General features: G+C 47.6%; 1 protein-coding gene across 19 annotated transcripts in view; it reads right to left on the bottom strand.

The window, feature by feature from the left end:
- Positions 1 to 26414, bottom strand: part of Sirt2 (Sirtuin 2) — a 438023-nt gene that overhangs the window by 55991 nt on the left and 355618 nt on the right. The gene's annotated exons all lie outside the window — the stretch shown is intronic.

Here is a 26414-nt window from a genome sequence, read left to right as displayed (position 1 = left end):
ACGAAACCTTTCTTACATCGTAGATGTGCCGCTCCAGTCTTTGCTAAAGCTTACTTCTCTTGCCAACGTAACATTTACTGCAGTCTGCGACACCCTTACAATACGAATGGTAACATTGACTAGTGTCAGGGGTTGCTGCATATCATAACACAATCGTAATGAATAACAAAACTGATTTAATGACGATTTAAACAGATTACACGACTGCTTCTCTCGTGAGCATGTCTCCCTCAGTCAATAGTCGGAACGTCACATGACTTCCCTCCCCTCTTCCCGCCTCGTGAGCCGTGTGCACTTGAGGATTCCCGGACTTGATGATATGTGGCGTTAGTCTCTCAGCTAACACGGCCAGGTCTTTCAATCTGTTGCGTCCTCTCAATAGTCGGGAATGTCAGTAACATAGCCAACCATCGTGGCGGTTTCTTGCAACCTGGCTGGTCGTCAGATGTTCGGGGTGGCATCTGCTCCTCCTTGTTCAGTGGCAGTTTGTGGCGTCTATCACTTTGTAGCTGAAACTGTTTGTCAGGCTCGTCACAGTCTGTGGCTGTTTTGTCACATGTCTGCGACTGTGTCGACTTGATGCTGGTTTGGCTGGATTGCAAGAGGAAAGGCTTCAATTGTCGGGCTGTTGCAAGCCCAGTTTCTGTAGTGCCCTTTTTCGAGATTGTGTACGTCTCTTTTTCCACTTCTGTTATCGTGCAGGGTCCATCGTACATTGGCCCTAATTTTGTTGGTAGGGAGCTGTTGGTGACCACTTCGTCACCCACGCTGAATGTGGCGGTTTGTGTTTGGCGTCGTACTTGCACTTGAGCTCATGTAGGCAGTCGGTTAGCATGTTTCGTGGTTCTTCACTTCTTGCTTCTGCTTGTTCTTGTGGCTCCATTGGTGCCGATAGCTCGTTGTGGATGGTTCGACGTGAAACGTAGTTGTACAGCACTTGAAATGATGACGTTTGTAGACCAATGCGTGGCTTGTTCACCTGAAACGTTGTTTCTCGAAGGTATTTGCTCCAGTCGTCCATGTTGCCATTGAGGTTCTTTCGAAGTACCGACAATATTCCTTCATTTGCACGTTCAACAAGACGGTTCGTTTCTGGCGCTTAAGGCATGGTCAAACTGTGATCGATGCTCTTCTCCGTGAAGCAGCGTGTAGCAGCTCGTGAAGTGAAGACTCTGTTGTTGCCTCTCCCCACAGTTTCTGGTGTTTTAAATGTGAATACAGTCAAGCCCACATATGATGGCCCCACTTAAAACGAACTTTCGCTTAAAACGAACAATATCCGCATGATCCTGAAAATATACATTGGTTCAATGGCACAAAATTACACTTACAATTAACGTCTCTGAGCGCCACCAATCGGTTACAGTGAACGGGGTCGGCACTCAGCCGACTTCCCGGGAAACCACTTTCGACTACTGATCAGGCATCGGCGAGCTGCCCATACATTCTTATTGTTAAACCCCGACCCTGCCTCCGTGCCCCTCTAGTTGCCGCTCACCCCGACCGCGTTTTGTTACGCATCCCTGTGTCCTTGGTACCCCTCCTACTCTGAGCACCCCGCATCGCCAGACGCGGCCCGTGTTTTCACACTGCCACTAATTTTTCGAAACCGGTCGGCCATCTCCTCTGTCTTTGACCGCTGGTATTGTCGTTGGCGTAGCTGGCCTTGAGTGACCAGACCATTTGCCAACATCGTCGGCCACCGACTGTATCCGATAGTCTGCGTATAGTGCACGCGCGTATGCTACGCCACCGACTCTGATATTTTATGATTCGTTTCGTGTTTAGGACTTGTTTTTGCTCACTTGCACTCAGCTCAGCATTCTCTCCGCACGCATGCGGAAGAGTGAAAACGGCTGTTAATTTGCACGGAACGAATCCCGAAATATCGAAGTCTGTGAGGCCACGCAAACCCGCCGGCGCAACAAAATAATTTTTTGACCACGACAGCCAATTTTTTTAACACCGCCGCGTGCAACGATCCAGGCGGCTGTGCTTTGACTTCTGCACGCGAAGGCACTCTTTCAAGTTTTTGTACGCCTGCGTTTTGCAGACCTTTCAAGCGAGCTACCTGATCTAGCTCCTTCCCGCGTACACTGCTTTTCAAAGTCGCCCATCTCCGCCGTGTCCTTCCTTCTCTTCTCTCTATCGCAACTCTCGCAAATCTGCTCTCCTCTCTTGATCACGACCCCTTCGCCCGTCTTCACCGCTCCGCAACGCCAGCCACGCTGGCTCGAGTTAGTTTCGTTTTCTGACTAGAAACAGGCCCAGATCTGTTCCGCACGTCCTGGCATGTGTGTCGCGCGTGTGCATCTTGCTCGCTCTTGGTGTGCGTGTGTGATCAGATGGCAGACGGGAGGTCTTGCACGCTTTTTCCTGCTGCTCAACAAAACGTCGAAAGTGTGACTGCTTGGCTTGAGTGTAGTCCGCGCGTTAGGTGCTGCGTTGTGGAGCGCTTGCTCATAGCTGTTGACCACCTGGCAGCCAACTTGCCGCTCCGGGTGCCCCGGTATTCGGTTGTGGAGATGGCGAATATATCGTGGGCGGTGGTGACGGCTACATGCGTGCAAAACTGTTCTTGCGAGGACGACTTCGTCGATGTTGGGCCCGATGCAGAGCCTGAGCTTCCGAACAGTATCACTTCGGCGGCGATTCGTGGCAGCGTGCTGTCGACTCCGACATGAGAGAGCGGATGGAACATATGTTGCGATAGTTTCATTACGGCCGATAATGATGCCGACCACGCGGAATCGTGCACATATTAGGTCATTGTGAATGAAGTACGTGGCAAGAGCGATTTAAAGGAATCCTATTGTGAGAATGACGAAACTATGGAGTCAGTCCTTCATACAGCTTATGCCACGGGCCTCGGTAAACAAGCACGCTGCTGTTTGAAATAAACTAGAGAATGCCCCTATCGCTTTTTCTCTTTGAAACGCAGGCATTACGAACTTTTTCGGGGAAAGAATTTTGTGTTATCACTCGCAACTTTTTTAAAAGCTGTGTTTCATTTACTACAAACTTCAGGATACAGTGAGCGGATGCCGCGTCGGGCTCAGATTCGTTATAAGCGGGCTCGACTGTACAATGTCTTCATCGAAGAAGCGTTGAACGTGTTCTGTCGACTAGGCTTGTGCGAATGTTCGAATGATAGTCGAGTATTCAAATTCGCTTTGATTCGAATTTGAATTATCGTAATGAACGAATAGGTGAATTAATCTGCATGTCATCGCCTGTAAATGTGGTTTCACTGCAATGTAGGAATACTAAACCGTGAAAATACTTATCCAGGAAAAATTCGCTTTGCCGCGAAGTCCCCTTCAAATTTAAAGGGGCCCTGCAACATTTACTGAACATGGTAAAAAAACGCTGCCAATCAGTAGTCGAGGCTACCGTGAACAAGCGAGGCAAATATAGTGCAGCAGGCTGTTTGTTATTCACAATAAATTCTCAAAGCTAAAGATTGCTTTCTTTTCTCAGCAAATCACACTACAAGCTCAAAGATCAGTGGTCACAGCCATTGGCTGTGACAAGGCTCTGGTCACAGCCATTGGCTGATTTGAGCATGGCGCGCCGTCATTACCAAAACTGCCGCGGGAGGTCGCCGCTTGTCTGTGAGCATGTGCGCGATCGCACTGAAAAGCCACGCATTCGAAGAAAAAAAATAACAGGTGCTCAAGGTCACAAGGTGCTTGTGACATTCTTTTTTTTTTTTGTGCCATTCATCCCTGCTTAACTTCCAGCTATTTAGTCAAGATGAGAAGAAAGAATGCAATTGCAGCGTGCGGCAAACTCTTGGAACTCTGCTCGTACTAGACTGATTCTAGAAACTTTGCGGCAGTAAATTTGTGAGGCAACAAGCACATTTACTGGCTCCATGGCTAATTAAAAAAGTGCTGCAGGGCCCCTTTGAAAAAACATGTTATTCTCAAATCAATTCGTCATTTCATTAAGCTTGTTATGACGGCATATATAATCCAATTATATTGAATTTTAAAATGTTGAGTATGTTATCACTCGCATCCTACTTAAACTACTACTCAATGTTGCTTAGACTTTCTTTGAATGAAAAAAAAATGGCATTTGCATAGAGCCCCTATTTCGATTCAAAAGAAATATTGTGCAGTTTAGTTAAGTCATAATAAACATTCCTTTTTTTTATACGTTATACATACCATTTGAATTCCATTAGAAATTATTCTATCAAAATCACTATACACTTCGAATTCGCTTTGAACCTAAAATTCACTATTCGCACAAGCCTACTGTCCACTTCTCTGGTACAGTACGTGTGATGATGAATCACGTCGTGACTTTGACTGCTGTTATAAAGTACTTGTTGGGGTCCTTGGTACGAATTGGGCCAACGTGGCCCATTCATACCATAGCAATAATGTCTAAGGGTGCCTGCATTGGCATGCGGGGGTTCAGTGAGCCGGTTTGCCCTCCTGTCTTGGCGTTATATCTATGGCACGTTTGACATCCACACACGTAGCCTTCGACGTCTCGTTTCATGTCATGCCAAATGTAACCTTACTCGATTTTTCGGAGCCTTCGAGAGCTATCGCCATGGTCGTCTTCGTTGTGGTATGACGTCAGAACTGATTGTTTTAGGCTTTGTGGCACCACGATGTGGTGTTCCTCTCAGTCTCGGTCGGTGGTCCATAGCAAAATGTTTTTCTCTGTCTCCAATGTGGTTCATAGCAATGGTGTCGAATGATGCCTACATTGGCGTGCGGGGGTTTAGCAAGCCGGTTTTCACTCCTGTCTTCGCGTTATAATTTTGGCATGTTTGACATCCACGCATATCATCTTCGACATCGCGTTCCATGTCACACGAAATATAATGTTGCTTGATTTTTCGAAGTGCTCGAGAGGTATCGCCATGGCCATCATCATTGTGGTGTGACGTCAGAACTAATTGTTTTAGGCTTTTTGGCACCACAATGCAGTGTGTCTCTCTGTCGCTGTCGGTGGTGACGTGTGCAAGTCTGCCCTGCACAATCCTGTAGGGGGTCGTCTTTGGTGCCCTCTTTGTTTTGTCGATAATCGGGGCAAGTACTGGGGCGTCTTTTTGCGCTCTGCCGAGTCGGCCGTCTTCCGCCTTCAGAACGAACACGTTGTGTGTGTTTTCTGGGACTCGTGATAACGCGTCTGCAATGGCGTTTGTCTTTACCGACGTGTGTTGAATCGTGAAGCTGTATGACATCATGTCAAGCATGATTCGTGCGAATCGCTTTTGTGGATGCTTCTTCGACATGATATGCACTACCACCCAGTTGTCAGTGTTAATTTCGAAATATTGAAACCCTTGGAGGTATAGGTAGTATCGGTTGGTGACGGCCCAGTGCACTTAGATCAGCTCCAAATCTATCGAGTGCTTGTGCTTGTATGAGTCGGCCCCCTTCTTGCTTGCGTATTCTATGATGACCGTTTCGTACGCGTGTATTTGAGAAAGGAGAGGACCAAATGCGGTGTATGATGCACCACCGTGAACTTGTGCCGAAAGTGCTGGGTCGAAATTTGCGAGTATTGGTGCTTCAGTCAGTCACTCTTTCAGCAGGTCCATAGCTGATTGGCATTCGGCAGTCCACATTAGAAGTGCATCCTTCTTTGTTAGCTTCGTTAGTGGTTGCACAATCTTCGCACAGTCCTTGATGTATTTACTGTAGTTAGATGTCAGCCCTAGGAATGATCGCACTTCTGTCTTGGAGCGCGATTGCCCATAGTTCTTTATGACACTCGTCCGTCTTGGGTTGATGGGCACTCCGTCTCTCGAAATTATGTACCCCAGGAAGCTGATGGAGTCAGCAGCGAAAGTGCATTTCCTGAAGTCCACTCATAACTTCAGGTCTGTAAATATTTTGAGAACATCGCTCACGGTTCTGTTGTGCTGCTTGATGTCATTCGTGAATATGCATATATCGTCCATATACACGATGACGTGTCCACTGTCAATGAGCGGTTTCAGTCCATCATTCATAATGTTCTGCATGGTTGACGGAGCTGTGCACTATCAGAGGATCATGCGTGTCTGCTCGTAGTGAGCATGTTCAGTTATAAACGCTGCTTTCTCGATGTCACTTTCACATATTGGCACATTGACAAAGGCCTTTTTATGTCGAGGAAAGTTGCGACCCTGACATTTCCCGAAGTAGTGTGTCAATTCGTGGCTGGGGGTAGGCACGTATGGTCGTCTTCGCATTAAGGAAACGATAGTCGACGCACAATCTTATTGGAGTTGATTCCTGGTGAGGCTGGTCTACAATTTTAACAGGCGAGGTATATGCAGATTTCGACTTGTGGATGATGCCTTTTTTCAGCCAGTCCTCTGTTTACTCTCATATAAGTTTCTGTTCACGTCGCTTGTCGTATATGGTTGCAAGCGAACTGGTGTATTATCACTGAGGTCAATCGTGTGCTCAGCATGCAAGCCAGGCAAGCTTGGGAGATGACGTGTCCTAGGTATTTTACACTGGAAACCATGAACATGCACTTTTCCCGCTTCAGCTTGAGACCAGCATCTCGAAGTCGAGCCAGAATGTTGTGCAGATTCTGCATGTGGTCTTTGTCATCAATACCGGTGACAATGATATCGTCCAAGTACACTGCCATGTGCCTCATGCCCATGAAGAGGTTGTCCATCTCTCTTTGAAAGATGACTCATGCTGAGGCCACGCCGAATCATAAACACGTATACTGGAAAAGCCCTATAGTTCTCGATATCGTGACCTACTTTTGTGAGGCCTCCTGGAGCACCAACTGCTGGTACACGTCTCTGAAGTCGAGCTTGGTGAATTTCTGGCCACCAGACAAAGCCGACCAGAGATCTTCAATCCGAGGCAGGGGTACTTTTCGACGGTAGCGACAGGGTTGATTGTAACCTCGAAATCCCCACAGATTCTGACACTACTGTCTCACTTGGGACCTGGAACGATGGGAGCGGCCCACTCCACAGTCCTGACTGGTACCAGGATGCCTTCTCGCTGTAACAGTTGCAGCTCCTGAGTGACCCGGTCTTTAAGTGCGAACTGCAGCGGGCGAGGCTTGAAAAACCGAAATCAGACTCCCTCGGGTACATAGATGCCAGCAGTGGTACCTGCAAATGTGCCCACCCCTGGCTTGAACAGTCACTGGAACTCTGCTAGGATGCTCGAGATGTCTTGTGCGCCATATAGGGCTGCTTCCTGGCCTTCTGGCAGCCGAATACCCAGAGCAAAACTCCAATTCCTGCCGAGCAGAGTCGATGCCAACCCCGTGGTCAAATAGAGAGGAAGAGTTGCTTCTCTGTCGCCAAAACGAACGCTGACCTGAACCTCGTCTTGGACCTGGGAAAGCTCACCCAAATAACTCTGCAGCAAGACGCCTGAAGCCTCGATGGCCAATCTAGAGAAGGTCTTTATGAAAAGTTTGCCAGCCATGACCGACACACTGGCCCCCATGTCCAGTTCCATGGAAATGGGGCGCCCGCAAACTTCGACCGTTAGTATGCACTGCGGCACAGACTACAGGACAAGGCCGGTATGCCACATGTCGAAAATAGACGAGTCCTCGGTCACGACGTTGAGCCTGGCCGTGTAAGAACCCGAGCCCTCTGCCGCACTTCCTCGCCGCCACTTGCAACGTCTACCCTGACCGGAGGCTGGATCAAGCAGCCTGAATCAAGCTGGGCTTTATCCAGGCTGCTGCTGTGGTCCACTGTTTTGCTTCCCCGTTTGGCATACTCGGTGCCCAGTCTTTCCGCACGTCATCATCATCATCAGCCTGACTACGTCCACTGCAGGACAAAGGCCTTTCCCATGTTCCACCAGTTAACCCGTTCCTGTGCTTGCTGCTGCCAATTTACACCCGCAAACTTTAAGAAGTTTGCGGGTGTAAATTGGCAGCATCTCATCTGCCCACCTAACCTTCTGTCTCCCCCTAACCCGCTTGCCTTCTCTGGGAATCCAGTTAGATACCCTTAATGACCAGCGGTTATCCTGTCTACGCGCTATATGCCTGGCCCATGTCCATTTCCTCTTCTTGATTTAAACTATAATATCTTTAACACTCGTTCCCTAATCCACTCTGCTCTCTTGTTGTCTCTTAAGGTTACACCTACCATTTTTCTTTCCATTGCTCGCTGCGTCATCCTCAATCGAAGCTGAACCCTCTTTGTAAGTCTCCAGGTTTCTGCTCCGTAGCTAAGTACCAGCCAGATACAGCTGTTATATACCTTCCTCTTGAGGGATAGTGGGAATCTAACTGTCATAATTTGAGAGTGCTTGCCAAATGTGCTCCACCCCATTCTTATTCTTGCAAATGTACAAACTGAAACTGTGAGGGAGAATGGGCGTCACCGCAACGGCTGCATCTACCGTCCCTTGCCACCATCTTGTAGACCGCTGCTTCTGATGACGCCGCTCGTGCAAACTCGACCAGTTTCCGTTGACGCCGCACGCACAATCTTGCCGTGTTTTTTGTCCCCGTGCTCATCACCAGCGCTGCTTTCACCCCGTCGTTCAGCGAGGGGTTGGGAAGTTCTAGGAGACCTGTCTGCATGGTGGGGTTTATTTATTTATTTATTAGAATACCCTCAGGGCCCGTAGGGCATTACAGAGGGGGTGGGTACAACATATATAACACACAAGAAAAAAAGACAAAATAAAGAAACAAGTATCAGATGCGCAAATCAGGAAGGGAACATAAGTCAACTAAAAATGTATAAGAATTCAAGCACATACAAAACAAAGATAGATAATGGAAACTGCGTATAGTTACAAGCATTGCTGAGAAATTGCAGTCTTGAATAACAAAGGGTCTGTTATTGATACAACGGAAGAGGGAAGGTGGTTCCAATCGGCGGCTGTTTTCGGTAAGAAGGCTGCTGAAAAGAATTTGGTGCGGCAAAACGGAATGGCAACCTTATGCTGGTGATCAATGTGCGATGAGTGGTATGACGGTTGTGAAATGAGGTCTCGCTTCATTGATGGATTGTGAAAAAATATCTTATGAAAAAAATGCAGTCGCGCCAGTTTCCTCCGGACAGTTAAATTGGGTAGGTCAAGGTTAGATTTCATTTCTGATATGCTAGCAGTACGGGAATAATTAGAACAAATGAACCGAACTGAGCGGTTCTGAACAGATTCTAACGCGTTAATTAAATTTTGCTGCACGGGATCCCATATAGCGGACGCGTACTCAAGCTTTGGGCGAATTAGTGATCGGTATAATAGAATTTTGAGGGACAGCGGAGCGCGAGAAAAGTTGCGGCGTAAGTATCCTAGCGTTCGGTTAGCGTTATTACAGATGTAGGTAACATGCGTGTGCCAAGATAGATTGTTGGTAATGTAAACGCCGAGGTACTTATATGAAGAGACATGCTGGAGGGGAACGGCGTTAATTCTGTAGGTACAGGGGGGAGAAATAGATCGTCGGGTTATTGACATGCATTTAGATTTGTTAGAGTTGAGAGTCATAAGCCATTTATTGCACCAGGTTGAGACAGTGTCAAGGTCTGACTGTAGAAATTGGTTATCATATTTATTGTTTATTTCGCAGTATTTCGGGTTGTTTATGTCGCAGACAAAACAACCCGGGCTTTGCCCGGGTTGTTTTGTCTGCGACATAAACAACCCGAACCGCCAAAGGGCTCTGCCCTTTTTGGCGGTTCTGGTTGTTGAAGTGGAAATGCCCCATTAGCCTGGACGACGCTGGACTGAATGCTAGCGCAGTGTAGTGAGCAACTCGCTGAGCGTCTTGGTATACAATGTAGCCAGTTTTAGGAGGCAGAGCAGGAAACTGATGACTTGAGTTCTGCAACTTGCCAGGAAAATGTCCCGTTGTTTCTCCTCGGGCGTGTCATTAGTGTGAAAAAACACATGAACTTGCTCTTCATAGATGGGTCAGGCGACCTGTCTCCTTTGAACGACTCGAACCTTCCGTACATCGGCATGGGGTCAGATGCAGAGCACGTTGTTTTGCCGCTTTCGATGACATGGGTCGACTCGCTGAGTGAACTCGTCGCCAGTCTCACGATCTGCCCCGAAGACCGCAGACGAGAGGGAGGGCCGAGGAGGCACTCTCTAACAAGGACGACCCCACACGCATGGCGGAGTAACAGCTACTGACTGCGGAGCAGCGCTTGTCATTGTTTATGATTTAAGCACAATCAATGTTGCCTGCCAAATTTGGCGAGGTAATGAAACTAGGCTAGGCAGGGCGCCACATGCTCGTTACAATTTTTCTCCTGCACAATGCCGCAATGAGTGCCAGTTTCAACGCTGCCACCAGTGTAAGGGTTAGCGCCTGCTGCTTCGCATCCACTCACGATTTCCTTTAGTGGAAGATGGTGTAATGTAAGGGGTGGTGCTCCTTAGGGGCGTTGGTCGTTCCCTTCTCTGTAGTAGTAGTAGTAGTAGTAGTAGTAGTAGTAGTATGGAGCCACTTCTAACTTATGAGTTGCGAAATAGATGGCGTTGTGTGTATATGTTCTTGCAAATATCACCAGATGACAATGATAGTTTTTGTATAGTTGACAATTTCGTACAGTTGACGAACGGACGCTTCGCCCCACTCACAGTGATCCCACTGGGGACTGCCAATTCGGAGTAATTTTTGGAGCAGTCAAATTTTAGTTTTGGAGCACTTTGGAGCAGTAAAGTACAAGTTTTGAAGCACTTTGGAGCAATAAAGGTTTGGTTCTGGAGCATTTTAGAGCTCTTGCAGTTAGGAGCATCTGAGAGCACTATTTTACTTTTGGAGCGTTTTGGAGCAAGTATTCTTGCAATTAGGAGCACTTTGGAGCAGTAACATCTTAGTTCTGGAGCATTTTGAAGCAGGATCTCTAGCTATTAGAAGCAATTTACAGCAGTAAAAATTTAGATCTAGAGCAGGTAATCTTGCTATTATAAGAGCACTTTGGCATAGGTGTACAGTCAAACCTTGTTATAACGAAGTTGAAGGAGAGTTCTAATTACTTTGTTATAACCATTAGTTCATTATAACCATTATCCATTTCTACCAACAATTAGCCAGTAAAAGAGAATGTACTCACTCCCAAATATCACAGCAGCTCACCGCACAGAAAAGAACAACCGTCTGAAAGCAAAAAACTAGCTAAATAGTAAAGAACAACGCACTTTTATTTCCACCAAATTTGAAACACCAGCTGGAAGATCACTTGAAAAAAATAGTCCATAATAGACATTTTACCGACTATTTTTCATGCCAATGACTGCATTTTAAGCTTTAGCAGATATTTTGAGTCGGTCCTCGTGGTCATCAAAAGCACCAAAGAAGCGACGCAGCATGTCTGTCACATCCAGGGTATGTCGGGTTCGCTAACATTAGGCTCCGGCGTGTCGACACATTTGTCACTGTGGTCATGCACCCCCACACCGCGCGCACAATTTCCGCATCCGACAACTCTCGTTGTCACTGCGTCAGCATCAGCACCGACCTTGTGCAGAAAGATGGGCACAGCGTCACCATCAAGGAGAGCGTTTTACGACGTCTGGGCCTGGTCGCCCGCGGCATCGCCGAAATCTTGTACAACTTTTTTTTTTATCGACGCTAGACTCAACAGCTTTCAACATTGCCAACTTCAGCTCGATTGTTATGATCATGTGATTGCGTTTGCCGCTGCTGTTGTCCATCTCCAGTCGAATGGTAAAACTAGTAGAGGTGGTGTTGCTCTTCCACAGCAAACGACAAGAAATATAGCCGCAATCTTCACCGTCCCAGTGCAGAGCTGTGGACGAAGGATTTACTGACCAAAATTATCAAGAAGTGGTCGCTATGGACAAAGGATGGTTCATTATATCCATTGTGAAGAAATTTTCACTTCGTTTTAAATACATGGGTGTCTATGAGAATATTGTCACGACGCAGACACAGCAGGAGTTCGATATACAAGAGCTCACTTTAATTAAAAATGAAAGGCGCTCGTAAAGAGGACCGGGCAAGAGCTTCGTCTTCTTCTCTGGCTGTGCGAGCTCTCCTCTGCAGGTTGAATCGGCATTTGCCTCCCTCCAGGAAGAGCATCGACCCGATGCTCGGCTACAGAATACGCGGTGTATGTAGTTGACGTATTACGCAACTGGCTCACTGCAATATGGCTTCATCCGCACAACGTGTACGATTTCAGATTTTTGAGCTCGCGAGGAACTGGCAGGGATCACCTCATAATTCACGTCACTTAGGCGCCGTATAACATTGTAGGGACCAAAGTACTTCTTCAGCAACTTTTCACAAAGGCCGCGTCGGCGAATAGGGCTCCAGACCCACACTTTCTCGCCTGGTTGATAAGTGACGTATCGGTGTCGCAGGTTATAACGTTGTGCGTCGTAACTCTGCTGTCGGGCGATTCGCACGCGTGCTAGCTGCCGTGCCTCTTCAGCTCGTTGGGTAAAGGCTTGAACATCCGTGTCTGTATCCTCGCAGTCGTGCAGCAGCATGGCATCAAGCATTGTCATCACTTCACGGCCATCGACTAAATGGCGTGCTCCGTGTAGTTTCCTGCTGCGCCGTATTATAGGCAAACGTCACAAATGGTAGAACGTCGTCCCAATTTTTATGATCCACGACGATGTACATACTAAGCATACCAGCAATTGTCTTGTTGAGGCGTTCTGTTAAGCCGTTGGTTTGTGGGTGGTAGGAGGTAGTTTTTTGATGCGCTGTTCCACTCAACTCAAGCACTGACTTGAGGAGCATGGCCGTGAAAGCGGTACCTCTATCTGTTATTATAATTCTAAGAGCACCATGCCTCAGAACGATATTTTCAATGAAAAATCGTGCCGCTTCTACTGCGGTTCCTTTTGATAAAGCCTTTGTTTCTGCGTAGCGAGTAAGATAGTCCGTAGCGACAATTACCCACTTATTTCCAGTATGCGAAGTCGGAAATGGTCCAAGGAGATCCATCACCTTCACCTTCATGGAACACCTTCGTGGATCACCACATGTCCTAAGAATCGGAGTTCCTTGAAACCGAAATGACATTTCTCAAGTTTCAGCGATAAGCCAGCGGACCGTATTGCTCGAAATACTAATAGCAGCCGTCTTAGATGTTCCTCGTATGTTGGTGAGAAAACAATGACGTCGTCGAGGTATACCAGACACGTCTGCCACTTAAGGCCTGATAGGACAGTATCCATCAGTCTCTGAAATGTTGTTGGGGCTGAGCACAATCCGAAGGGCAAGACTTTAAACTCGTAAAGCCCGTCAGGCGTAACAAAAGCAGTCTTTTCTCTGTCCCGCTCATCGACCTCGATTTGCCAATAACTGCTTTTCAGGTCCATCGACGAGAAGAAGCGGGCATGCCTCAGCCTGTCAAGTGAATGGTCAATACGCGGTAGTGGGTATACGTCTTTTTTTGTCACGCGGTTCAGCTTGCGGGAGTCCACACAGAAGCGTAAGCTGCCGTCTTTCTTCTTAACTAGCCCTACTGGTGATGCCCAAGGGCTTTTTGACGGCTGAATGATGTCATCATTGAGCATTTTATGGACTTGTTCTTATATTGCTTCACGTTCTTTCGGTGCCACGCGGTATGGGTTTTGTCGAATTGGTCTTGCCGTCTCTTTTGTTATAATTCGGTGCTTTGTCAGTGGCGTTTGATTTACCCTCGAGGTCGACGAAAAACAATCTTCGAACTGGCCGAGAATATCTAGAAGACTCTGCCTTTGCGCTGGCGATAAATCTGTGCTCACGTCGACAGGCAGTGGTGTTGAAGCGGCCGGCGTCTCTGCCTGTTGTACTGCGAAGCACTCGCGGAATTCAACAATTTCTTCGAAGTATGCAACTGTGGTACCCTCTGCAATGTGTCGACGCTCGTTGCTGAAGTTCGTCAACAGGACCTCTGCTTGCCCAGACACTACACTGACGAGACTTCTGGCAATAGCGATTCCTCGAGAGAGTAAAAGCGTGGATATTTGTTCCGCGACACCTTCTCCACTATGCTGCGTGTTACACGTGACAGAGACGAGGCGGCATGACAACGGTGGCATGGTCACGTCGTCAATCATGCGCATGGGCTTGCGCTGCTGCACTGCGCTATGGTCCGCTGAGAAGGTCAGTACACCGTCCGGTATATTTATAATGGCACCGTACTCCCGCAGGAAATCCATACCCAAGATGGCCTGTTTACAACACTCTGAAAGAATAACGAAGGTTGCCACGAATGATGAATCCCCGATCTTGATTCGTGCGCTGCACTTTCCGGTAGGTGTCAGCAGCTGGCCTCCCGCTCCTCTAATTTGCGGCCCCGTCCATTCCATTTTTACCTTCTTGAGTTGGTCGGCCAGATTCGCACTCATTATTGAAAAGTCCACACCAGTGTCAACCAGTGCGGTCACGTCGTGACCGTCAATTGAAAGTGTAATGTCGGCGGTGACAATCTCGTCTTTCGTCGGTACATTTGGAATGTGCGGCACTATATGCGGCGGTAACGGGGGATTTTCAAATCTTCGGCAATTCGCAACCTTCCCCCCTAAGGTCGCTGCTTTTAGTTTCCCCGGCGCGGACTGGGAGACCTTCCTCTCGCCATGTCCGTGGTGCTACCCCTATTAGATCGGGGAAAATGGGAAAATGACCTGGGGAGGGCGAGCGTGACCGGAACCCAGGAGAAACGTCTCGCGGGATCGTCGCGCTCGTTTCAACGTTGCGTCTTCCGTCGAAATAGCGCCGAGGGGTAGTGGACGGAAATCCTTGATACCCGGCAACGCGATGAGGACAATACCGCACGATGTGGCCTGCTTCCCCACAATGGAAGCACAGGGGCCTGTAGTCAGGGGTATGCCATATGTCGGTTTTGCGGAGTGGGGGTCGCATCGGCGTCGACGTTTCCTTGTAGTACCAAGGCACTGTCGGCGGCTGTTGCTGGTGGTACTGTTGAGGTAGCGGCACGTTAGATCTAGGCTGTCGACGGAGAATATCTGCATATGTTGGCCTAACTATTTCAGTGTTCGGCTCGGGAAGTGAAAGCGCTTGCCTTATTTCTTGGCGAACAACTTCTGTGACCGACGGAATCGCACAGTCATTCGGTGTGGCGGCGAGCTTCTTCACCTCTTCTTGCACAATTTCGCGTATCAGGTCACGCAAAGAACGCTCGTCAGGAGTCACAGTGGTCACGGCGGTTGCGCTGATTTGTCCGCTCTTGTTTGGACGGTCGTACTGGCGGTACCGTAGCTGTAGTGCGCGTTCTATGACGGTCGCCTCCTTAGAAAATTCGTCGACGCTTGAAGGTGGGTTCCGTACGAGACCAGCAAACAGCTGCTCTTTAACACCACGCATGAGGTGGCTGATCTTTCTGTTCTCGGACATATCGGGATCAACTCGATGAAAGAGACGAGCCATGTCCTCAACAAACATAGCAACAGACTCGTTGGGCTTTTGAATCCGTGATTCAAGGAGTCGTTGTGCATGCTCCCGCCTTTTGCTGTTTGCGAAGGTGTCCAGGAACTTCCGCCGAAACTCGTCCCACGTTGACCAAACGCGTGCGGAGCCCCGTCTTGAAGAGGGAAATACACGTACCCCAACTTCTGTGCGGCGTTCCACCCGTTAACGTTGGCTGTGCGCTCGAACTCCTCAAGCCAGTCATCTGCGTCCTCATATGTGTTGCCATGGAAGTCCAGAGGAGTTTTAGGGGTGAAAACAGTCACCTGTGTCGTGCTTGGGCTCATCATGGTGGGGCAACTGCTTCCCGGCGCGGTCATGTTTTCCGTCCAAGGACCGAACTCTGAGCTCAGGCCTAACAAGCGGCGGCTGGCGCGGTGAACGGGTGTTTCGACGAGCGGAAGTCTTTGTGGACTAGATTCCTGGCTGCTGGAAGGTGTCCTGGACATGTACCCAGCTCCTCCACCAGTGTCACGACGCAGACACAGCAGGAGTTCGATATAGAAGAGCTCACTTTAATTAAAAATGAAAGGCACTCGTAAAGAGGACAGGGCAAGAGCTTCGTCTTCTTCTCTGGCTGTGCGAGCTCTCCTCTGCAGGTTGAATGCGGCAATATTAAGGGGAATTACAATTGCTTCAAAATATCCATTAGTTTGTCATATCTCGCTTCATTATGACGAGGTTATACCTAACACGAAGCAGTACGAGAAATTAATGTGGGCTCCACTGCTGCTCAACAGTGGTGCTCCTTACATGAAATCAAGTGCACATGCAGTGCACTTGATTGGATGCCCTGGATATTGTCGTACAGGATTTTAACTTCAACAGCAGTGTGATGACCTTGGAACATGAAAATCAGGTTATCAATCCAGTACTTGAGGTCTTCTGCAGTCTCTCGCCCTTTTATTTCACAAAATAAGCAATATGTCAAGCTTGTTGCATGTTGAATTTGTTCCTATGTGTAATACTGTATTTACTCGTGTAATGAGCGCAATCACATAATTAACACACCTCCAATTTCAGTCGTCAAAATTTAAGTTTTTTGCCCACATAATAAATGCACCCCCTACATTCATTCCCTGCAGTTCCACTAAGTGACGCCTGTCGCCTCCTTACCCTTTGAATCTCAATTTTTTAATTATCGTGCCAGCCCCCCTCGACTACCTCGGCTCGCTTCCTCCCTTCTTTTGCTGTTGCCGCATACCGTATTGTTTTTCTATCTGTGTGTGGCACGTCCCCCGTCTTCTTTATCTGTGCGCCACAACGGGGTTCACGAATGTGAGTGTAGAGACATCGCGATTGATAAGCACACAGCGAGCGAAGGTCACAAATCTGCCCGCGCCGACCGACGATCACTTCCTGCAAATACAAAACTTTAAGACCCAACGATGTGCGCGCTGTTTTTGAGCGACGACAACAGGATTTGCTGTCACGAAGGGTCATTCGTTGCTATCGCGTATCAAGTTCCTGGAAAACCAGAAAAATCGCTTCTCGCCAAGAAAAATCGTGACAATTTCCCCAACACTCCCGATACTCGCCTTGCTTGTTCGCCGCGCGTACAAAAACTTCTCATGTGAAAGTGAGGCGGCGGCCATATTTTGTTGTTAATGTTGTTATTGGCGGTTTGTTTTCTTGTTTCAGAGGTAGGTTGCAGCAATGTTCGTTACTTGCTACAATGACAACAGCGACGTCATGCGAGGTTGCCGCGAAGTTGTTAAAAGCGCCCTAGCACACGCTTTTGGGTGCCCCTTGAGATCACAGCAGATACCACTTTTGTGGTTAAACGATTAAAAGAAAAGATAGCCGCAATACGGGCGACGCCGGGACAGCTTGCAGAAGCTAGCGCCATCAACCACCAAAGATGAGTAAAGTGCAACAAAGAACCTGTTTCCAAACAGTCTACGCGTATGCGAAACGCTAAGCCATTTAACTTTTTTTTGCCTTACACCATTTTTTTGTTCACGCTGAGAAAGTTTTCATAAAATCTGCCCCACATATTAAATGCACCCCTAACTTTGCTCCAATTTTTTTAGCAAAAAAGTGTGGTCATTACGCTAGTAAATACGGTATACTTTGGTGCAACTGTGTCTCGTTCGCAACTGGGTTTTGTTTGCGATTAGAGTCATATATATGGCATTGGGGTACGTGAGTAAACCAGTGCAGAACTAACACTACTGCAATCGCCGTCGTGAGGAGTGACATATCTCTGGACTTCTTCTATAATTGCGCTCATCAGAGCTTTGGTTGCGGTCACGTCGCATAATGAGGTTGAATTTCATTGCTCCACACAAGTACTGGCGGCCAATTTTTGAAAGCAGCAAAGACCTGTTCGCAGGAAGGTAAAGAATTCTCTCGTTACACTCAACTACTGTCTCAATTACAGTGTGTAGCGATTTCAAGATTTATGACGTCGTTCTGGGAGCCGCATAAACCTGCCCTGCGAGCCACATGCGGCTCGCGGGCTAGAGGTTGCGGACCCCTGAGATAGACGGTTTGGCGCAGTTTGGCCCGATTTACGTCGATTTTATCAGGTTGGCGCAGCAAATCTCGCTTGGCACACTTTGGAGCAGCTGGCGCAGGAATGGGATCCCTGCACTCATCATCATTCACACCATGACATGCTATTAAATTTTTTAGAGTGTATAGCGAGTTAGAACATGGAAATAAATTTCAGCTCCGTTCCCTTTTTCATCGAGGTTGAATGTTCAGCAAAAGTAGTTAACGATTTAGAGTACTTGGTACACTACTATGGGAGAGCATGTCACCGATATGAAGTTCCAAAGAAGCGGAGAAGGTTTGGATGCATGCACCGACGTTTCCCTCCGTGACTCGAACCCTGTGCTTTGCTCTTTCGCAGTTTCCGTAGGCATATGTTTGCTTCAACGCTTGCGCGGTTGGTTCGTGCGGGAGTGGTTCCGCTGCGGCTCTTTTTCCAAGACCCTCTACTTCACTTTTAGATGCAGAAGCAGCATTTTCACCTTTGTTTTTAGGCGACCATCCTCCTGTTTTGTCACAGCATTTTCCAGTTCTTCGAAGCTGGGCGGAACAATGTCCTGACATCCAAGATCTTCAATCAAAGCGAAGTCACCATGGGGAAAATAGGACTTCTAGCTTCACCGCCAAGAAAATCAAAAGGGCCACCATTGCTGGTGGACAAGCTGTCAGCGGGCTCTTTTTTTGGGCAGAGAATCTGCTCTTGTTCAACCTTTTCTGCATGACCATCCTTGAAGTAGGTAGTGATGACCTCATCATACTGTTGCAGCAGTACTGGTTGTTCCTGAAATCGATTCAGCTGCATATTCTGTTGACGTGCTGCAAGCTCTTGGATGTGACTCCCAGTAGAGAGACTAGGCTCGCTCCTGGAGCATTAATGGAACTTGAAAACGAGGAGCTTGCGTAGTCAGATACTGTTAAAACTTTTCGAGGTCTGGAAGGCCTTCCATCTTACTTGGCCTTCTGCGCTCACCACCAATCATGTCGAGGCGCCACATAACTGATTTGTCACTCTGAACATCAGTCAACATGGACACAAGTTACGATACCGTCATGGTGCGAGCTTCTTCCCTGCACAGTCACCCCGAAAGATGCTTGCACTACAGTGATTTCCTGGTTGAGGTGATCAATCTTTGTGGTTGCAACCTTCCAGTAAGCGTCTGAGCCAATCAAATGCTGATGTTGTCTGGGTGCTCAGTCTCTGGGTCAAACAGGTCCTCCGCATCGTGTCCCCTGGCATGCATCAGCTACAGAATGTCAAGATCCAGTTGTGGATTAGACACGAGGCATACCTCGGGTACCTGTAATGCTTCCAACGTAACTGTGGTGTTGTTGAATCTACTCCGCAGCGTAACGGACACACGGTGACACCGCAAATGATGCCGCGGTCCATCATTCCCAAACGTGATCAATGACAGCTCTTCCATGCTGAGGACTCGGCACTGAAGTTGCTTTGCAACAACGGTGCGGATGAATGAACACTGGCTGCCACTGTCTAGCATCACATGAACAAGCAATCGTCGTGGCCCGCTTTCCACCGAAACGTGACCAGTCTGAAAACAGTACAGACATTGCTCCTGTGTCATCGGTCGAGGTAGTGATTAGCGTCAGTGAAGAAGTACCAGATGTACCAAACTGGGCAGTCGGTTGTGGAAAAGCAGTCATTGCGACGACACGTAACAAATTGCAGAGGACCGTTAGGTGTCGACGTTGGCACTTGTCGCAGGTTAGGTTTCATGAAATTTGGCAGAATTGAGCGACGTGATTGCACGTTCAGCACATTACGTTCTGCGAGGCTGTGCGTTCTGCTGTTACACAGCACGCAAGGAATGCACTGCTGTAGCTATTCTGTCGCTGCTAATGCAGATGCTGATGGAATGTTTTGTGTAGATCTCCTCATGTATTTATGAATACATGTCATCCGGTAGAATGATCGACTGGCAGAGATGCGACGACAGTGTTTGTTGCTTTCCTTGCTCACACACCTCGATGTGGATTCTTAGAAAAGACAAAATGTCGGTCGCTTTATCCGGTCTTGCGTCTGGTAACACATGCTCAGCTGATGTGTCATAATCCTGGGTGCTCTCTCTCTTCTCCTGTTGATATAATATAGCTAAGTTGTTTGGCAAGCACCTCATCAGGACACGATTAAGCACCACAGTGTACTTGCCAGGTGGTACACTCAGGCCTTCGAGCGCCCTTACGTGTAAACGCACAATGTGGTGTAGCATCCGAAACTTCTCCACTTCTTTGGAACTCTGTACCAGTGACAGTGCAAGAAGTTGGTCGATGTGTTAATTCACCAGAAGTTTGTGTCGACCAAAGTGCTCTTGGAATGTCTTGATGGCGACATCGTGGTTGAGGTCAGCCTTGGTCGATGTGTTAATTCACCAGAAGTTCGTGTCGACCAAAGTGCTCTTGGAATGCCTTGATGGCGACATCGTGGTTGAGGTCAGCCAGCCTGATGTCTTCGATCGCTCGCTTGGCTGCTCTCGTCAGGTATGTCAATAAATGTTCGAATTTCTTGATTGGTGGCAACTCGTGGTTGTTGTGGATTATTGCGCTGTAGTGATCCCAGACTTCTCGCCACTGACATAGATTGCCGGCATACGTCGAGACTTCAAGCATGGGAAGTGCGACAGACCAGAAATACAACATACTAAATGGTCCTTGCGCTGCATAAGCAGGTCCGCTGTTGCTCGGAGTGGCGGTTACCCGGTCGCCGTTCTGTCCACTCTTAGATGAGTCACTGAAACAGGTCGACTGTTCTTGTTCCGACAGGAAGATCTGCGCATCAGTGATTGTGTACAGAATCTTGTGCTGGTAGTTGATTGCACCCTCGACTTCTTCTTCGATACCCTCATTTTCAGTGAGGGTGAGAATGTCCTTATCTAGCTGGTGGAGCTGAGCTTCTTTCGTCTTTCAAACGGCAACTTGTCTGTTCACCTCGCGCACTTCAGTGGTAGGATCCTGCAGTAGTCCTGTCAGCAGCATAATATTTCGTGAGACGCTGGCCCTGACAGTCCCACGAACTTTTCCAAGGCGCATAGCTGACGACATCTTAGTTCCTAGAACGACGCTTCCCGGGTTTCGGCATCAAATTTTGAGTACAAGGACCCGTCAAGAACATGATGTTTACTCCATCAGGGGCTAGCTCCGCATTCCTAATTCCTTCTTCTCTTTTTCTAAGTCTGTCGCGCCTCCCCAAGCCCATAGCCCACTTCTTTATTTTCAACAAAGCCGTCCCGCTTGATGCGCATAGAAGATGTCAACTGATAAATTTGCATAGGTACCTCATCCAACTGCACTTGGGTCATTTCGGTGACATCAAGCTTCTTGAGCAAAAGCTCTTCGGTTGAACTTGCTATTCAGAACTTGTTCAAATCACTGGTTTTTCTTAAAAAAAAAAGTGAGCTTCTTGATAATGTCCAGCAATTATTCCAACGCCCCTTTTCAGTCAAACATCAAGTAGCAATGTTGATTTTTTATTTACATCTAGTGTTCACAATGGCAGAGAAATAGCATTTAAGGTTATAACAGAAACAATCAAACATGACTCTCTCGCACAGATGAATAGCAGGTACGCCACAATTCAGAAGGTGGAGCTTGTGATTATTTGTAGGTTGTAACTAACATAGTTGCATATGACATACACACTCTAACAGTTGCAAATCAGCTGATCAATAATACAGCAAGAATACCTCGCTGCAGTGTAAGCCCAACCAAAATTTCGTCCATGTCCTTATGAAACGACGATTATTAAGCACAAGATCACAATGACGACAGAAAGACCAGAAGAAAACGAGCGTGAAAGAATAGCTTTTGTTCCAGACAAACACCAGATATCTTACAAGCTAAAGAAAATCGGAAAAAATGCGGGTGTTCATGTGCTGTTTTCTGCATCGTTCAAATTAATCAGTCTTACTAAATTGATAAAACCCCCTGAAGAAGGGGTCATCAACAGAATGTAGAGTTAAACATAGGGCCAGGTATGTGCCCCGTTCCTGGGGAGTTGTCTACAAGACCCCCCTTTCCTGTGGTGCTTGTTATGTTGAAACAACTGGAAGGTGTCTGAACGATCAACTGAGGGAACACGCTAACAATGTAAGAAACGGGAGAGATGGTTGTATTGCACAGCACTGCACTGCGTGGAACTGTGTACCCCTTTTAAAGGACACAATGACGCTGTATAAGCACAGGAACGAGCGCACCCGAGTCATCATCGAGGCTGTGCAGATGACACGCGAACAGGTTTCATGCATTAGCCAGCCTTCCATGCATCCGACTCCTGCAACGACCTATTGGTTACCCAAGGAGCTGCAACGAAGTGGGCCATATAGGTTTATACCGATGCGATCAAAAGAACAAGCCAGACAGGGCAATGATGCATATTGGCAAAGGGCCGCTGGTGAACTTTTCATCATTGGCATGTCGTGCAGTCACGAACGTACTGGCAGATGAAGGCGTACATTCCGACCCAGTAGAAGCGTTGCTATAGCCGTGTATACCTTTTCAGCACACTGGCATGACCGTTATCAGGAGCAGCATGAAAATTTTCAGATATTTCAGAACGCATGTGCTGTAGAAGCATGAGTAGCCACTTGCAAACATATGGTAAATAGTTTCGCCGCGCAAAATTACCGGCTTGGCAACGAAGTGTGCGAGAAAGAGCAGTAGTTGGATCCTCAAGCAGTTCACAATAGTTGAAAGAGTGAGATCCTTGCGCTGCTCGACCGGCATGTTGGCTATGCCGATGGGTGACAGAGATGCTAAGGACATTGATGTGGAAGCAACATCGAAAGGTATCGGTGATCGGGCAAGCACATGGCATCAGAGTGCTTCTGGTGGATTGGTAGACCACGAGGATTCACACGTGTGTAGTGTCACACCTAGTTTATCAGCTCAGACTTTTTGCTTCCTCTGCAACGGCCTTCCAGTAACCATAGCTCCCCATCACCACTTCATCGCTCACCTTAAAGGGCCCCCCACCAGGCCCCATACCAAATTTCAGTTGGACAGTGAAAGTTATTGGGTGTCCGATGAGGAACATTTTGCTACAAAAATTTTTTGAATCGGTTCACCTCAAGCGAAAAAAACGGGTTTTTGAAGTGGCGCCAAACGAGGATGAGAGGAGGTGAGCTCAAAACCCTTGCCTGCCACTCCTCCGTGTAGCCTTAGCAAGCCAAATCTCTTCCCCAACCTCTCCGGCACCCGATCAAGAGGTCACGTGCGCATGACGTGCCCATCAAGTCCAACCCCCGAGCACGCGAGTGGCGTTGCTTGGTTGACCAGCGTTATTTTGTGGTCTTCTGCCTGTTTCTGTGGCATGATTTGGAAACTCTGGCTTAGACACGGTAGAATAGATGAGCACAATGAGTGCGCGCGTAGGTGCGTTCCATGGCAATCGTCTACTCGATGCACTGACCGCGGGTACACGAAGGCATGCGAAACGCCGACACATTAGCCCTGCATCTTGCTGAAATTCACGGGAGAAAAATGAAGAAAAAAAAACAGACGCTCACATTCCCTTATTGGTCTCATTATTTATCTAGAGCTTTGTTAATCTCTTCAAGCAACGAATTGCATAAACTACGCATGCCGTGTTAAATGATTTTCGCCATGTCAGGTGCCATTGTTTCCAACGTCAGAGCAGAGTCGTCTATGTAGAGGACCAATGTCACTGCATTGCCATGTACGTAGGGCCATTCATATGCGCACGTCATGCCCTCATTTTCTGGGCACGCGCTGGCAGAAGGGAGGGGGAGAAGCATTCATCTTGAAATTTGACCCATTTCCGCGGCATGTAGCATTGCAAATTTTGGCAGATATGGTCATGAATGCCTCGTCTACGCATTGCGTTTGTCAGCTCAAAATTGTCAAACCTGGTGAGTGGCCCTTTAACCCTTGCGTAGTTGGCAGACCCCTCATGAGGGAAAGTAGTTGCTGCTGTTCCCCAGGCACGAAGTGGCAGCTTCGCGATTTCTACAAGGCCTGTACAGTCACCTCGCGATTTACTAGACGTTTTGGTTGATGGAACTGCTACTGTGGCACTTAATAATACTGGGGCTGCAGTTTCAGTTATGACGGGAAACTTTGTAGGAAACTGCACAAGGTCACAACTCAAGTTTGGCATGGTACTGCGCACTGCAAGTTCGCACTACACATGTCTGAATGCACTTGCATGTATCTCTACACATGAAATGTGAAAAGAATCGGTGAATGTTAGTGTATATTATTGAGTCAATGTATATATATTACCGAGCGGATGCATTCAGCATATGTAGTAGGTAAACGGAATGCGAGTATCATGTGTCGATACATGCTATCGCGAGCAATGTGAGCTAGAACACTGACTTTTCTATTTGTAGTTCTTGCTCCGCAAAAAAACACAACTCGGAGTGAATTGATGCCGTTTTTTTAAGAGCGACCATTTTATAATCACACCTTCATGCATTAAAAAACATAACAAAAGAATATGCCCTCGATAGTGAAAGTACAATTTCCAAGCACACCTCGAAAACAGCATCAAACTTATGAGAACAGTTTAAATGCCATAAAACCATTTGGCCTTACCAGTTCACTCAACTTGATTGTATTATGGTGCAACAAATGCAGGCCCCAAATCGAAGTCAAAACTACACACATAACTTGTAATAGTCTAATCAATGACTGCGTTAGTAGTAATATACACGCTGATTGTCCCAAAAGTACCCGACATAACAAAGGAAAGGTGATATGGAATAAAAACGAAGCTTGCAATATAATCACGCTGCATACACAATAGGCATACATCGGCCACCATTTTTCCTGCTTTATTCTCACTGTTCATAATAGTTTTTTTAGAATCGCTTGGGAAAGAAAACATCTTCCATTCATTCCTAGAATGTTTCATGCATTGTGGCACACAACATCCAGTCATTTTGCGGGGCTCGCGACAAATCAGACTGGCGACAAGGTGGCAGGCATCGCGTGCACGTTTCAACAAAGTGCGGCGCAAACCAAGATATGGCGTGCGCGCAAGGCGAGGTGGCATCGACCCTTTTAAAGAATGACCACACTCTAAGCTGGGGTGCGCACATCGAGGCACTCTAAAGCAGTGCAGGACACGGCCCCGTCCTTGTGCAAAAAACCGACGCCTGGGAAGGGTTATCATTTATGCCGGCCGGCAGCTATTCAAGGCTGAGTCCAATTATTCTACAACAGAAAAGGAGTGCCTTGCCATCACTTGGGCAGCATCAAAGTCTCGCCTTTACTTCTATGGCAGGCCTTTCCAAGTTGTAAATGACCACCATGCCCTGTGTTGGCTAGCTAAATTAAAAGGCAATTCAGGTCGTCTCGCAAGATGGTGTCTAAAGCTTCAGGAATTCAACATCACCGTCGTTTACAAGTCCAAACGAAAGCACTCTGATGCTGACTGCTTGTCATCATTAGACAGAGGATGATCTTCATTAAGAACATCATCCTCTGACACAGTGCCCCAGAGATTCTCATCCCTGACAGGTCGGCGTTCCCTGCCAACCTAACTCAGGCAATCCTGAGATACACCCAAACAAGTCATCGCCGGACAATCGCATACTACCCACAAACCAGTGGCCTGATCGAGCGTCTAAATAAGACCATCGCCCACATGCTAGCCATGTACGTAGACTTCGAACATAAGACCTTTAGACACTGTACTTTTGTACCAGACCTTTGCATACCACAAGACTATGCAGGAGACGATGCAGATGACGCCACACTAGTTGGTACACGGAAAAAACTGGCAACGACACTCGATGCTATGCTTCCCAATGTCGCTGACGAAGAAAACTTTGACATCACTGTCTACCTTCAGCGCACCGAAGAAACCTGACAATTCACCCGCTGGCGCATCAGACGACTGACAGCCACCGTTAGAATCTTCATTGACGTTCCGCGGAATACGAGTCCGGTGATATGTTTAAAACTTCTGCGACAATACTTCGGATCGTACAACGTCTCGGCCCACTCGACTACGAGGTTGTTCCTGAGGGCATTATAAACTCTCAAAGGCCCCGTGCACCACCTGAAGTCGTCCATTTGATGCACGATAACAAGACTGAGGAGTGTAATTTTATTGCGATAGCAACTATATGGACATATTTGGCTGGATTTTGCCACAAGCATGTGCGTCACTAACCGTATATGTATACAAATCTATTTATATGGAAATGCGACAAAGAAAAAAATTCAGAATGAGATTCCGGCTCGCGAAATCGAACTTGGTACCGCCGAAATGTGAGTGCGAGTTGTTAACCACTGAGCTACGGAGGAGCACATCCCTGAACATTGAAATGGCAAGCTGTTTGTATCTACCACTTACCGCTGGTGTTGGGCATTTTGAAGGGGAACTATCATGTTTTTAGCATTACCAGCAAGACGGCGCAATGAGCGTGTGGTGTCACATAGTCACGACGCAGTGGCGCGCGCTCATCTCTAACGTGTACTTTGCCCCGCATAGAGAATAAGGGGGTGGACGCTTTATCGAGCGCCCTTACCTTGCAATGGGGATGGTGGTGGCGAAAAACATT

Source organism: Rhipicephalus microplus, chromosome 6, assembly GCF_043290135.1.
Source record: "Rhipicephalus microplus isolate Deutch F79 chromosome 6, USDA_Rmic, whole genome shotgun sequence".
Taxonomy (NCBI): Eukaryota; Metazoa; Arthropoda; class Arachnida; order Ixodida; family Ixodidae; genus Rhipicephalus; species Rhipicephalus microplus.
The sequence above is the reverse complement of the archived record's forward strand: the minus strand, read 5'-3'. Positions and strand labels throughout refer to the sequence as shown.